General features: G+C 62.0%; 1 protein-coding gene across 8 annotated transcripts in view; it reads left to right on the top strand.

Annotated features, from left to right (window-relative positions):
- The window catches only part of OSBPL5 (oxysterol binding protein like 5), a 70609-nt gene that overhangs the window by 23272 nt on the left and 31741 nt on the right, over nucleotides 1-15596 (top strand). The gene's annotated exons all lie outside the window — the stretch shown is intronic.

Raw genomic sequence — 15596 nt, forward strand, 5'->3', positions numbered from 1 at the left:
TGTTGTGTAAACTGCCCAGCGTGCGGTCCTCTGTTCCGGCCGCCCCAGGACACTGATACAGCCCCTCTCTTCGGAAGCCTGTTCATTCTCTCCAAAGAGCCTCAGGACCCAGTGAAGCTGCCACTGTCACCGGCCACCTCTACTGTCAGCAGGTGACAGGGGACACTGGCTGCTGTGACCTCTAACCTCCAGAAGGAAGGAGGCCCTTCTGGGTCAGGTCCTGATGGGTAAAGCCACCAGTCCCTCTGTCTCCTTGGACTGGCCTTCACTGGCTGGGGGGGCCGAGGGGGGATATCAAACCTCCTCCCCAGTCAGAAAGGACAGCCTGGAGGGGGTGGCCCTGCGGTCTCAGCATGTGGGCCCCTCCCACACATCAGATAATCCAGGAGCCTGACCTCTCATGGGCCAGGGAGGGCGCTGCCCACGGGGGCTGGGGCGGGGCTGTCTCTCGAAACCAAGGGAAGGTGTTTTAGGGCGAATGATGGGGCCCGGAGGGAGCGCCGCCTGGCAGGCTGGGTTCCCTGGGGCGTCCCCAAAGGCAGGCGTAGACGAAGGGGCAGCAGGCTGTCTGGACATCCCGACCCAGAGGGACACGTTTGACCCCGAGCCGGCCTCCGAGCGGTCGCCGTGTCCCCCGTTCCTCTCGGTCTCATTTTTAGCTGTCACTTTCTGCTCACGAGGCGCCCGATGCAGCTTCACGCTTCAGAACTTGTCATTTCATGGTGTGACCGGCGTGTCAGGGGACAGACCCAGATTTAGGTCTCAGAGCTTGGAGGACAAGCCCTGCCTTCTCACCTCTCCCACAGGGCCGTTTCTCAGCCCCAGTGGCCTCAGGGAGCCCTGACCTTGGGGGGTCGTCGGGGGTCTCTGGACCCTTCCCCAAACCTCAGTATCTCCACTGGACAAGGCACGGTGGCGGGACTTGGGCTGGGCGGCCGCCGCTTCAGTGTCTGGAGAACGGGTCAGGTGTGCTGACTGCATAGCTGGTGAGAGGGCCACGGGTCCACTCCACGGAGCTCCAGATTGGCCGGAGGTTGGCAGGGCCACTGGCCACTGGGATTATGATCGATGGAAATGTGATAAGTCCTGAAATGTTGACTTTTTTTTTTAAAGAAACAGCGTCCGTCATCACTTCTGCATAGTGCCTTCTAGACGGTTCCTCTTAATGAGTTCAGCATGAATTCCTTTTCATGTTGAATAATATTCCGTGGTATGGATGGACCACAGTTTGGTCAGCCATTGATCAGCTGATGGAAGTCTGGGCTGCTTCTGCTTTTTGGACACGTGTGTGCGTGTTGCTTGTGGATATAGGTTTTCATTTCTTGCTTGTTTCTCTTCTGTTCTCTTTGTGAGCCCTTGGCATGTCCCCCCACCCACCCACATACACAATGTCTCGTGGTTCAGGCCGATGTCACACTGACACCTTGGCACCAGGAAGCCGGACGCCCTCGAGTGGGGTTTGCTTGGGCCCTGACAGGGGGCTGGAGGGTCCAGTGAGCAAAAGGGTCTGGAGGCAGGGCCGGGGGTCCGCAAGCTTGGTGACCACATCCCTGAGATGTCAGGTCACCTTCCTGGACTGTCCCTACCGTGGCAGGACAAGGAGGGGGCCCTCGGCCCAGTGCCACCTTGGTCCTGTCCGACTGGCAGGGCCACTTTCTCCGCCAGGCGCGTGACAGCTGACAGAATGGGTTTCCCCAGAAACCACCGGGCAGTGGCAGGTGCAAGGCTGTGACGGGGCGGCCCACAGCCTGACTTGGGGGGTCCCTGGGTGGGGGGCTACCCCTACTGGTTATCCCAGAAGGGCCTGGAAGGCAGGGCTTCCTTTCCCGCCCCAGCAGCTGCCCGCCCAGCGGGTCGGTGGTGAACAAGGCCTTGAGCTAGAGGCTGGAGGGGCTCCAGGAGCCATGCAGGAGGACCCCGTGAGCTCCGGCCAGAAGTGCAGACAGCCCCTCCCCGAGTTAAAACCTGCAGGCTGGGCTGCAGGAGGGCCAGGGAGGCGGAACAGCGCACAGTAGGTGCTCACGGGTCGGGCTGCAGGGGGAGTGGTAGGAGGAGTACAGGACGCGGGGGAGGGAAGGGTGGCCCATCCACCCAGAGGGGTCCTGGGCTCTTGCAGGCGGCGGGGCCGGGAAAGCTGGGGACATGGCAAGGAGGCAGTGGGCTTCCCTGCTGTACGGACGTGCAGCCCAATAAACGTTCTCTGTCCGGAGTTCCTGTTCTGGCTCTCGGGGCAGTCCCAGCAGATGTGTGCAGCCCTTCCGCTGGGGCTGACGCCGGGCGGGGGGTCGGGGAGCAAGCACGCCTGCCCCAGGTGAGCTGGGAGTCGAGGGGGGCGGTGCCACCCAGCCACATGTCCCCGGGTGGGTCAGCTCACGCTTGGGGCCTCAGTTACCGCATCTGTACAAATGCAGAGAAGGCAGGAAAACAGAGCACTGCGATGCTCGTGGTCTTTTTTGCCTCCAAGACCCAGCCTGGACAGGGTGGGAGGCCGGCAGGAGGGGAGGAGGGGCATGGTGCCTGCCGCCCACCTGCTGACTCCTTCAGTGCCCTGCAGGATGCGATGCAGGGGTGCGTGCGCCCTCGGGGGAGCTGCCTCTGTGTGAGGATTGGGACCGTCCAGCATGAGGGAGTTTTCAGTTTAGGCAAGGATTCGCCCTGGACGTCAGAGAAGCCAGGCCCCCTCCTGCCCTCTCCATGCACTCAAGTTGTGACGAAACCCCCCAAAACCCGACTCCTGGAAACCTCTGTGAGCCCTGCACCCCAGGGCTATGTGAGAATGAGCTCCAGCCCTACTGGAAACCCCACTGGCCCAGTGCTGGGTGGGAGGGTGTCGGGGGTCCACGTCCTCCCGCAGTGCAGATTCTCCTGGAGGAAGCCGGGTGCCGGCCGTTCCCAGGTGAGCAGGAAGCCCGGGGGCTTCGCCCTCTGGTGCTTGGGTCCTGAGACACACGTCCCATCCTCACCGGAGCAGTCATGAGGGAGGCAGGGTCCTCCCACTCAGGGGACCCCCTGGGGAGTGGGGGACCCACTCGTCTGAGGGCTCAAGGGGAAGCAGTTTCCCCTAAGCGAGCAGGCTGGGCGCACAGGAATGGGACCAAGGCTCTTAAGGGTCCCGAGAGGTCATTCCCAGCGAGGCTCTGTTTCCCCCTCCAGCCTCCAGGAGCAGAGGGGGCGGCCCAAGGATGCTCGGCTGCATCCGGGGCAGAGAGGGTGCCCCGGCCCTGGGTCTGGAGCTCGTTTCCTTCAGAGGAGAGATTCGGGGGGGAACAGTTAGGAAAGGAGGTTTCACCCTCCACCCAGACGAGGCCAGGGAGGGGTCTTGTGGAGTCCGAAGCCAGCTGGGCATTAAGGAGGAAGCAATGGAGTTGTATGTTAAGCCAGGTGGCGTGGCTTCTATAGTAAGTGTCGTTTGTTTTTTTTTTAAATTTCAGACTTAAAAAAAAAATTGAAGTAGAGTTGATTTACAACGTTATGTAAGTTTCAGGTGTACAGCAAAGTGACTCAGTTATACACATATATATTCTTTTTCAGACTCTTTTGCGCTATAGGTTATTGCAAGATACTGAGTAGAGTTCCCTGTGCTATGCAGTAGGACCTTGTTGGTTACCTGTTTTATTTAGAGTCGTGCGTGTCTGTTCATCCCAAGCTCCTCATTTATCCTCCCCCGCTTTCCCCTTTGGTGACCATCAGTTTGTTTTCTCTGTGAGTTATAGTGTGTGTTGTAAATAGTTGGCTCTCGGCATAAGTTCAGTTATTTTAACCCAGACTGATGACGCTTCTGCGTCTCAGGCCTCCGGGGGCTACAACGTCGACACCAAATAAAGGGGTGGCAGCCGCGTGCCGGGCTGCACGTGCTATGGCGCGTGGGAAGCAGGGAGGCCGATCCGCTTCCCTGAGCTCGCATGCTCAGTCTTCCCACACGTTGTGCAAAGTCTCTTCCACCTGCAGTGTGGCCGAGGCTGGTTTGAGACAAAACTGGAGTATAATTACTGCACGGCATCTGCCCGCCCGGATCCCTGGGGCCGTCGAGCAAACCAGCTGAGGAGCTGGCCACGGGCCCACGCGTGCACGCCTGACTCTCACGTGTGTGTTCCCTGGCCCCGTGGCGGTGTTGGCAGTCACACTGGTCTTCCCAGCTCTGTCGGGAGCCCACCTCTCAGCCTCAGTCCCCCAGAGGGCTTTGGTTTCCCCATGGACGGCTCCCCAGAAAGGGGACTGCGCTGTCTCTGTCCGGCCCCGCGCCAAGCCTTCCCCGGCCCCGGCCATCGCTGCGCTCCTGATGTCAGGCTTATCTCTTCAGGGCTCGGTGCTGCAAACGGTAGTAGTTCATGTTTGTTGGTGCTGCTATTCTAAACCGTCTGCGAGCCTCGACTCCGCAATAAGCCTACGAGGGGTGCTGTCATCAGCCTGTTACAGACGAGGAAACCGAGGCACTGAGTAGGTGCGTGGCTGTTCTCCCCACTCCATGGTGCTGCCTCACCGCCGGCTACACCTGTGCTCTCATCAAGGGCCCCTGTGCCCTGTTGTCAGTGATCATAGCAGGAGGAGAGGGCAGCCTGACATCTGGGTGTGTCGGTCAGGGTTCTCTGGTCTATGTACCTGTAGACGTATAATTTATATGTAATAAACATGTATATATATATATAGAGAGAGAGAGGGAGAGACTTATGATAAGGAATTGGTTCGTACCATCACGGAGGCTGAGCGGTCTGAAGATCCGCAGGTGGTTGGCAAGCTGGAGACCCAGGGACACTGATGGTTTAGTTCCACTCCAAAAGCCGGCGGGCTCAAGACCGAGGAAACGAGCGGATGCTTCAGTTCAGGTCTGAAAGCAGAAAAAATCCAACACCCCGGTCCGAAGGCATCAGGCAGGAGAAATTCCCTCTTAGTCGGGGAGGCTTAGCCTTCTGTGCTATTTAAGCCTTCAACTGATTGGACAAGGCCCGCCCACACCGCGGAGGACCGTCTGCTTTACTGAGTCGACTGATTTAGATGTCAGTCTCATCCAGAAACACCCTCCCAGACACAGCCAGTATCGTGTTTGACCAAATGTCTGAGCCCCCATGTGGCCCAGTCAAGTGGATGCATAAAATTAACCAGGTGCTCTTCTTGTGACCTCCCTGGTCTCAGAAACGAGGTGCCCACAGCCAACCCTGGGCTGCCGCAAGCCTGAGGGATCAGGGAGCCAGGACGCCCCAGCCAGGCCCCCAGTCGCCGGCTCGATGCTGTACAGCATGGTGGGTGGGGAGACATTGCCCGTCCCCGGGGGTCCAGGCTTGCTGGGTCCTCGGTGCCCCTCTCTCTGGTGGGGGAGGGCCCCGAGGCCAGGCCGAGCTGGTGGACACCGTGCGTGGATTATGCTCCGTTTATGTCCCAGAACCAGGCTTGGACACAGTCCAGCTGGAGTATACTTTGCGCGACTTGTGGGAAAACCGGGCATTGGATTTCCGTGGACCTCACGCGCCCAAGAGCACAGGACCAGGGGCTGTTGAGAGTGGGTCTTGTGAGATCAGGCCCTCATCTCCCCTGAGCGAGCCAGCATGCGCCCCCGACCCAGCACCGAGCAGCGGGGGGCCAGGCTGGCTGGCATTTAAGGTGACCCACCAGCGAGCCTGTGAAGGTGGCACGTGAGTGAGGGCGCCTCTTCTTGGGGAGAGGAAGGGTTTCTCCGCACTCAGAACCGGCCCGGGTCAGCCGGGCTGGGGTAGGAGGGAGGAAACGGAGGCTGCATCCCTCCCCATGAGGCTGAGTTCCTGGTGTTCTTGTGGGGTCCTGAGCAGGTTTGGGGCCACCCTGCCGCGCCGTGCTTCTGCGTTCTCAGCCAGCAGACAGGACAGCCACCTCCCTGCAGGAGCTACAGTGATGCCTGCTCAGGTGGCACCAAGGTGCTGGATTAGGGGTGCCCGACCTAATTCCAGGGACACTGCAGGGCTGGGGCACGGGCAGGGGCTGGGGGAGAGGAAGACTTGCTGCACCCACACCTCTGGATCCCACCACCGTGACCTCTGTGGGAGACCTGAGCCTTTTCGGGAGCGGGGGCCCCCCACCCAAGTTGGGGGGCCACGTTGCTGAGTCTCTTAGGGAGCTTCCAGGTGCTTTCAGGAGCCCACCTGCCTCAGCACGCGCTCTGCCTTTTCCTGGGCTGTGAGCGCCGCGCCTCCCCTTCCCCAGATGGCGGTTGCCTGAGCCCCACGTGAGCCCCGTCCTGCCTGGAGCTCACACCGTCAATCACCCGAGGGACACAGAGGAGAGCTGGGCTGTGTGAGCCCTTCCCAGGTGGCACCGCTCCCCGGCGGCACCGCCCTGGCCCTTCACAGAGCGTTCCTTTGGGCCGCCCCTTGCTGAGACGCGCAGGGCAGAACCCAGCAGTCTGACCAAGGAGGGCCCACTGGAATCATCCCTCCCTTTTTCTGGGGGCTCACTCTCTGTTAATACAGTCCAAGATGGTGGGTGCTGCTCAGGGAACCTGGGCCAGATTCTCCCCTGTGGAGGGAGATCATTGACAGAGATGCCCTGAGATGGACCCCTGGCTGTGCCCATTCCTGCCCTGCACAGCCAAGGGCCAATGCCCCCCCTCCGGGGACCCCAGCAGGCTTCGGCCCCACCCATCCGCCGGCAGCCCTCCTGGCCTCGGTTCCTTCTGTTTACTGGATGACTGGCCCTCCAGGGGCTGCCGCCCTTACCTACCTAGTTTTCAGGCCCACTCAGCGCCCACCCCAGGGCCACCACGGCAGGAGCAGCTATGGAAGGTCCCATGGGGTGAGCAGGGGGCGGGCAGGGGAGAGGCCGAGGCTGGAGGGGTCTGGAGGGGAGTGCAGTCTCACCTGAGCCCCCAGGATCCCCTCAGGGTCGGCGATGACCCACCACTTCCCCTCTTCTCCCAACCCCTTCCACGCCCCTCCCTGCCTGCTGGGAGGGTGTTTGGGCCACAGCAGCCCCTGGCCCACTTTGTTCTCCTTTTCTTATTGGAACTTCCCGCCCAGGCTCGGCCCTGCAATGAGGGAAGACGGGCAGCTGTGGGGTCCAGATGGCGGGTGCCCATCTGTCGCCGAGTGCCCCCCAGGGCAGCCGTCTAACTGCCGTCCGTCAGCCACCACCACCCAGGCAGGCAGCGGCCTGTGGGGCGTCTCCCGGGGGAGGGGGCACGCAGGGCAGAAACTCCGCCGGGAGAGCCAGGCCACAGGGGATGTCCGGGAGACATCAGCACCCCCGGGGGAGCCCCCCAGTGTGTGGAGGACTTCACGTCAGCAGCCAGCCGCACAGCACGGGCAGTGACGCGGGCGTGAGGTCACTCCGGGGCCCACATCCAGCTGCCTGGTTCAGATGCTGGACCTGAGGGTGGGCAGCCCTGACCCTTGATCCTCGGCAGGCCCATCTCCTGGGAGGCTCCTGCCTCCCCCTCCACGTCGTCCTCCCCACTGCCCTGCACTCCCGCCTGGTTGCACAGCACCCGCCCTCTCCCCGACCCCTCCCTGCCCCAGGGCACTGCCACCAGGTTGCAGTTTGCACCAGAAACTCAAACTCTCATTTGGGACAGGTGGGCGGGCAGGGTCTGGGAAGGACAGGGTGGGGTCAGGCCTGCAGCGGGGACCACATCCGATCAGGCCACAGTGGCCTGGGCTTCCTGGAACTGGGCAGGAGGAGCCTGCTGCAGAGGAAGTGGTAAGTGGGCGGTGCCCAGGCCAGCCGATCGTGGTACTGAGCGTGCCAGTTGGCCCGTGTCGGTCAGGAAGCCAGGTGGGCGGGTGCCAGGACCCGGCCCTACCCATGGCCGCGTGATCGGGCTGAGTCAGCCGAGAACACCCAGGCAAGGCCTTGGGCAGGGCAGGCCACTTACTGCCCCTCTCCGCAGGGCTCAGGCACCCCGAGGTGGCCTGTCTGGGAACTGTCTCTCTGGGGGAGACCCGGCTCCAACCACCTCCCCCAGGATCCTGTACCCCACTTCCTTTCTGCCCCTGCCCTCAGCCATCTTCAAGGTGCATGGGGACTGGGGGCTTGAAGCTGTGCCACCTCGCGGGGACCCGGGCACGGTTCAAGCCGCTGGACCTCAGGCTGGTCTTTTCTGCTCCTGGGGCCTCTTTAAAATGAGATCTGCATCTTTAAAATGGGATCATGAGATCTGCTACCCTCACCTCTCTGATATCATCAGAATCACATCAGGTGGAATAATATGTATGAAAGGGCCTGGGACGCGTCAGGGGTCCATCAGCACAGGTCCAAAGTTCTGAACACTGGTCTGGACCCGTCAGGGATGCGCCCACATGCCAGGGTGCGCTGAAGGGGCTGCTGCTCCCGTGGGGGCTGCTCAGGCTGCCCAGTTTGAGCCCCAGATGCTAGGTCCAGCTGAGGGACAGTAGCCAGGACATGTTTCTGGACCCTCATGGGGGTCCTCTTGGCAGGGACTTCATGGTCACTAGCCTTGGGACCTTAGCAAGTTTCTGGAATGCAAATGTGTGGTGTTGACATGATGGTTGCTGTCCTTTAACTGATGGCTACTGTACTTTAACTGATGGCTGCTGTCCTTCCCTGGGATCTGCTGACCTCTCCATTGGGTGTGCAGACAGAGAGCCGAGCAGGTGGGTTCACGAGCAGGTGGGTTCACGTTGCTTCATCCCTGAGCTTATCTGTGACTTCAGAGCATTCTTCCCCTCGCCTTTTACAATCCGTTTTGTTCAAGCAGAAGTGAGTGCACTGTGAGTGCAGGCACATTGGTGGCGGCCGGGCTGCAAGTGCCTGCTTCTCCTGCACCCAACAATTAACAGAGAGGCCCCCGTGGCCCAAGCCGCATCTCCCCTGCCCAGGAACCCTTGCCCTCCTACCCTGTAGCACAGCTGGGCCGGTTGTCACACTCAGCTGCTGGTGAGAAAGCTAACCAGGCAGCCAGGAACTCACAGTGGGTTCACCGTCTCGGCCTCTGCGGGAGACTTTGCCACCCCCACTCAGAGGAGCCCCCCCTTTACAAATAGGGGCTCAGAGACGAGCATGGCCAGCTGAGGCCACACAACCATGACAGGCAGGACTGGACCTTTTCCCAGGCTCAGAATTGTCCCCCCCCACCTCCGCTCCTGCAGGTAGGATGCGGAGTGAGTCCGGGATTCTGTTGGATTCCTTCTCAGAGCCTCAGCCCTTCCCACCGAGAGCTCAAGAGGCTCAGCGGATTCTGGCCCCAGATAAGCAGGCTGGGCATCCTGTCTGTGCTGGCCGATAAAGCACCGGTGGCCTTTCTTTACAAAGATCATATTGTTCTGGCCCAAAGGTGGGCCTCTGGTGGTGGAGGGAGGGGAGAGCGCCTAGAGGCAGTTCTCGGAAGGCAGCTTCCAGTGGGGGAGGGGAGGGGCAGGGTGGGCTCTGTGCAGCTCTGCAGGCCTTGATGTTGGCCAGGCGGCCTTGTTCAGGGACAGAGAGCTTGTCACCTACCAGGTGCCCGAGCAAGTACTGGAACTCAGGGACACGGGGCTGGCCCGGGCAGGGCCGAGCCTGACCTATACCCCGTCTACTCTGGGCCAGCACCACGTGGGACCCGTCTGCCCCCCGACGCTGGGGGGCCTTCATGCCCCAGAAGGGAAACGGAAGCCTGGGAGCCTGCTCAGGCCATGCAGGGTGAGGGCGGCCAAGCCGCAAGTCGGAGCTGCCTCCCGTCCTGTGCTCCCCTGTCTGTCCCCCTCACCTCCCAGGTGGCCCGGGAGTGGCAACGGGGCAGGAGGAAGTGGGGAGTCCTAAGGAAGGGGACCAGGAGGCGCCTGTGGTTGACAGGAAGGCTCCTGAGCCGCCGTAGAACTTGAAGGTCAACTTGTCCAGCCCCCTGCTGCCGGGCAGGGATGTACCCAGACACCACCCGTGGATACGTCCCGGCTGTGGCTGCAGGACCCTGACGGCCACTGGCAGTGATGTTTCACTTGAGGCCCCCGTGGTGCCCGTCAGCCCGGGCATTCTGCATCCTCGGGGTGCAGGCGGGGCATAGGAGTCTGGAGCAGGCTGCAAGGAGGCTGCTGGGACTCAGAGGACGCCGGGGAGGCGGGTCCGTCCCTGGATGCCTGCACAGCCACCACCTCGCCCAGAGCAGGGCTGCAGGAGGGACCCCTGCCCTACTTGCTCTGGGCCCCCAGGGCTACTCCCTGACCCGCGACAGCCCTGGCCCCTCTCAAGCCCCCTTGCCAACGTGAGCTAATTCATTCTGGAAATGCTGCACTGGCCCTACGGGTGCCGGCCTGAGTGGGTACCCGGGGGTTCCGGCGGTCAAGGAATCAGCTGGGATGTGCCCCGCAGCGGAAGCCCAGCCCGGCAGGGAGTTACCGCATGGACCGAACTAAGACACGAGGGGTGTGTGCCTCGGGCCCCAAGACGGGCAGACGTGCTGCCCCTCGGGAGGGCTCTGGGACCGGCATCTCCGCTCAGAGCCGTGCCTGGCATCGGGCAGTGAGTCTCCGCCCCAGGCCCAAGTTCTAAGCGTTTCCTTTCCCAAAGGTTTGGTACCTGCCCCGCTCCTTCCCGCAAGGCCCTTCGGGATCTGACTTTGTACAGAGCAGCGGCCGAGAAGAGCAGCCACACAGGGTGAGCCAGGGTCAGGGTTCCTTCCCTCTGCGGGGACCAGCCGGGAGGAGGAGGGGTAGGAGGCCAGCCCTGCCTCACCCGGAGCTTTGCAGCCCAAGGGGTGGGCCCGCCGGGCCGCCTGCCTCGATGGGGAGGAGTGCTCCCCGGCCGCCTCGCTCAGACAGACAAACCTGGCGGTCCCAGCGGCAGGGGGCTTGTCCCCAGGGGCGCGTGTGCCTCCAGGGCTGGGATTCGTGCTTGCTGGGTGGGCCGCGAGGGCTCCGGCAGCAAACCACAGCCCACCGTCCCCCAGAAGTGCCACCACTACCAGGGCCTGCAGGAAGCTGGCCACACCTGCACCCTAAACCCTGCAGGTCAGCGTGGGAAACGCTGCCACACCTTCCCAACCCCCAAGGCTGGCTTGGTCTTGTGTCTGAGCTGGGGCTGCAGGCGGCTTCCCTGCTGAGCCCCAGGCCTGAAAAGCCCTCCCCCGAGGCTTGGCCGGGGCTGGGCAGTCCCAGGCCACAGACACCCGGTGACCCTCTCCCCAGCCACCGCCCCTCCTCCTGCTTCCTGGCCTCCGCTATGGGCTCCCCCTTAGGAGGCCCTGGGGTCTCTGGGCTGGGGGCCCCCTCTTGCTGAAACACCCGAGGCTCCCGCACAGGGATGTCAGGGCCCCTCACGCTCAGGCCCCCTCATGTGCTGTGTCGAGGACCGTCTCACCGTGTCGGGGTGCCCTTGGGCTCCTTCCTCCAGGCCCTGCAGTGTCCCCTCAGACACCTGGACTTCATGATAATAAGGACCAGGTGAAGCCACAGCCGAATGTCAGATCAGCCTCATTTATGGCAGCGGGGGAAGAATTGGGGCAACTGTAGGCCGAGGGCGAGCTGTGTACAGACAAGCATCACCCCAGTAACCAAGGGTAATGGAGGGGTGTTACTGTGGTCGGGGCACAGGCCAGCCGTCAGAGGTTGGGGAGGCCAGTGAGGGCAAGGCACACGGCGGCCCGAGATGGCGCAGGCGGGCAGAATCCAGGCTCCAAGGGCCCGGGGCTGGGCCCAGAGAGAGCGTGCCCTGAGCCCTTGGGCAGCTGGAGCCCAGGCCGGGACAGAGGGAGAGAGCTGCCCGCCGTGGGTGTGGTCCCTGGTTGCTGGCTCAGCCTGGGAGTCCGTTTCCTCACCCACCTGTTCTTCTTTCCCTCCCTCCATCCTCCCTCCATCCTCATGGACCGGCTCCCATCCTCGCGGGTCTGTGCTTACTGGGCTGCGAGCCTTCAGCTTTCCCTGCGAGGTAGGTGCAGAGCAGAAGCCAAGGGCGTGGTCAGCCCAGCATCGGGTTGGCGGCCCTCCCAGCTTGGAGCCTCCAAGGGTCCGCAGACCCGCCAGGTGCCGGATTCCTCCTGCCTCCTGCGAGCGCCTGGAGGGCGGGGCCTCGGTCCTCAGCTGTACCAGGCATGGCAGGAGGCCTGGGACAGGGACCTCACCAGGGTTGCCGTGAAAATCGGCCCCCAAGCCGACGCCGGCTAGAGGGTCCTCCCCTAACCTGCAGAGAAGGGGGAATGAAGCCCAGGGGCGTTTGCTCTCCTGCCTTCATTCACCGCAGGCTCTGGGGGTCCCCAAGCCCTGGAGCGGAGTGGCACTCACGCCTGCTGCAAGTCCCTGCTCCCGGCCCTGGGGAGACGCAGCAAACGGGAGGGACAGTGCTGTCCCCTTTCCTGGAACTTGAATCCTGAGGTGGAAGAAAGTTGACACAGAAGAAGGAACGCAGGAGCAACAGTCCAGCAACTTGGACTGTTCCACGGGGATGTGGCATTGTGTGAGACAGAGGGGCGGCTACCTTCTGGGAAGTGACATTTGAGTGGAGAGTGGAATTTGAGAAGGACCTAGCCACGCGGACGGACGGAGGTGTGGGCGAGGGCGTTCGGGGGGGGACGTCAGAGCAGAGGCCCCAGTGGGCACGGGCTTAATAACGGGGGCCAGTGTGTCTGGGGCAAGTGGGTGACAGAGCCAGGCAGGGAATGAGGTGGGAGGAGTGGGCAGGGGTCCTGGATGGCCTGGAAAACAGGGACAGGAGACAGAGGCTGGACTGTGTTCTAAATGCAGTGAGGTGCCTCTGGCGAGATGGGCCCTGGATTTAGCTCTGAAATGAGCGAAGCAGCATCTCCCCCTCCCTGACCCCAAATGAGATAACAGACAGCAGCCGGGGGTAGGCACAGGGAAGGCCGAGGGGCTGTGTGTACACCCTGAGGCCTTGCCGAAGGAGAGGGACCACCTCGCTGTCCGAGTGGGTCGTGGGGGGGCCTTTGGGGGCCCGCGCCTGGTCTGGGGTGTCAGGACACAGAGGGGGTATCCACGGGTGCATGCCGGCACTGCACTCGGATTTGTGGGTGTCTGTTCTGGACCAGCTGTTCAGCCATTTGGATGTCACCTCTGATGTATCTGATTATTGGGCAAATAGGAAGGAAGTGGGGAAGGGAAATCAGGCTGTTCTGCTGACAAGAGATTCACGGAGGAGGGAGGGAAGAGAGTTTGGATGGATGGGTGGATGGATGGATGGATGGGTTGGTGGGTGGGTGGATGGATGGATGATGGATGGATGGATGGATGGAAGGATAAGTGGATGGATGGAAGGATAAGTGGATGGATGGAAGGATAAGTGGATGGATGGATGGATGAGTGGGTGGATGGATGGATGGATGGATGGGTGGGTGGGTGGATGGATGGATGGATGGATGGGTGGATGGGTGGGTGGGTGGATGGATGGATGGGTGGGTGGGTGGATGGATGGATGGGTGGATGGATGGATGGATGGGTTGGTGGATGGATGGATGGATGGGTGGGTGGATGGATGGATGGATGGATGGGTGGATGGATGGGTGGGTGGGTGGGTGGATGGATGGGTGGGTGGGTGGATGGATGGATGGGTGGATGGATGGATGGATGGGTGGGTGGATGGATGGATGGATGGGTGGGTGGATGGATGGATGGATGGATGGATGGATGGATGGATGGATGGATGGGTGGATGGGTGGATGGGTGGATGGATGGATGGGTGGATGGGTGGATGGGTGGATGATGGATGGATGGATGGGTCGATGGATCGATGGATGGTTGGATCGATGCATGGTTAAATGATTGGATGTTTGGATGGATGGATGGATGGCTAGGAGTTTAGATGGATGGGCCGATAGGCAGGTGGGAAGATGGGTGGCTGGCTGGCTGGATGGATGGATGGAAAGGAGGGCGGGAAGGTGGAAGGGAGGATGGTGTATATGAGCAGATTTGGGGGCTCACAGTCTAATGAGCCCCACTGGTCGCTGGTTGTTAGCTGTGCTGGGGGAGAAGAAAGGCAGCCACTGACATCCGTTCCCTCCCCACCCTGCCCTGATAGAGCTGGGGTGCATGGCCAGATGGGGGAGCTGAGATGTGTGGGCAGGAGCCCCTCTCCCTGCCCCAAGTTTGCAAGACTCAACCCCTAAGAGACATGCAGCTCCAGGTGAGGAAGGCCTACCTGTGTCATCCCTCATCACACGTCCTGGGGCCTCCAGGGCAGGAGCAGGTCTGACTCACCTTGGCTGCCAGCCGGGTGCTTGGAAGATCTCAGCTACATGAGTAAGAAGGCGGCGGACCTCCTCTCAGGTGCTGGCTCACTGGCCTGAGACACACCTGGGGAGTCAGTGGCCACTGCGACTCTGCAGGCAGGGGCTGGGCTTCCAGACTCCCGCCCTCTCCTCCCCACAGTGGGTTTGCTAGAAGCTAAGCTGAACTGGTGAGGGAGGTTCTCGGGCTAGGATCGAGAATCAACCTACTTGACTCAAGCACAGCCATCGCCAGTTAATAGCTGTGTGACCTGGGGCCAAAATCCCAACCTCTCTGAAACCAGTTTCCCCATCTGTGAAATGGCAGAGGTAACAAGCTTAGCCGGGTGACACGGTAGTGATTAGGAAGGGAGGGGCCCCTGGGCCCGCTGCAGCCTTGGAGCCCCCCTACTCTTTTCCCTGGGCAGGGAGCACAGAGGAGTTTCTGGGGCTGCTAACAGAACCCTGGGCCACCCAGGTGGGCCTAGCCGCCCACCTGTCACAGCAGGAAAGGCTCTGTGTGTCTGCTGCCCCGCCCAGGAAGGCCCAGGGCCAGGGGAGAAGGCGGGGACTTTGTCCTGGGCTTGGCAGGAGGCCACCGGCCCACCCGGGAGGTGGCAGGAGGCACCCCTGGGCCTGGAGAAATCGGTCACTGGGCCTTTATGCAGCACGTCCTCAGGGAGTGGAAAGAGCCCAGGATTCAGAGCCAGATTCCCGCCCTGCCGACGTCTGCCAGGCCGTGACCACAAGCCATCAGCTCTTGGAGCCATGATTTTCTCATCCATAAAATGGGCTGACATCGGGGGCGAGGTGCCGTCCACTGGGAGCCACTTTTTGCCCCGGCCCCACCCGGGGTGGGGCTGCAAGGGGGCAGGTGACAGAGGGAGTGCCTCTTTCCTGATCTGGGCAGACGTGGGCAGTGGCAGGGCTTGGGAGGGCACGGCAGGTACCTGAAGGACTGGCCGTCGGGCTCCCCCAGGGCGGCTGCTTCTGTTGGGACCGGACGCTGGTTTGGGCAGTGCTGTGAAGCAGGAAGGTGATGTCTTGGGCGGAGCATGGATTCGGGTGCACCTCACTGTAAGCACACCTGCACTTCCTCTCCGAGTTAAGGTGCTTTGGATGCAGGTATCAGAAACCCAGCCCAGGGGCTGAAGCAGGGGAGGGCAGGGGGCGGGGTCTCGAGGCGTCCTTGGGTGGCATGGGCAGGCCAGGTTCAGGGACGGCCCCAGCCTCACGCCAGCTCCCCCGAGGGCTCTGTGGCCGCCTGTCTGACCTGCCTGCGTCCCCCTCTCTGGGCAGCTCTTGGCCCCCTCCCCTGTGTGCAGCAGTCGCCGTCTTCCCACCACGGAGCTCCATCCCCTAGCAGGGGAAGTCTGATGGCCCACCTCAGCTCCACTTCACCGCGTCCAGGGTCCTACAGGGCTGACTTAGTGCTGAGGCTGGGGGGCAGGGGGTCCTGCCACACCTGTGACAGCCAAACTTCCAGCGG

This window comes from Kogia breviceps, chromosome 7 (assembly GCF_026419965.1).
Source record: "Kogia breviceps isolate mKogBre1 chromosome 7, mKogBre1 haplotype 1, whole genome shotgun sequence".
In the NCBI taxonomy this organism is placed as follows: Eukaryota; Metazoa; Chordata; class Mammalia; order Artiodactyla; family Physeteridae; genus Kogia; species Kogia breviceps.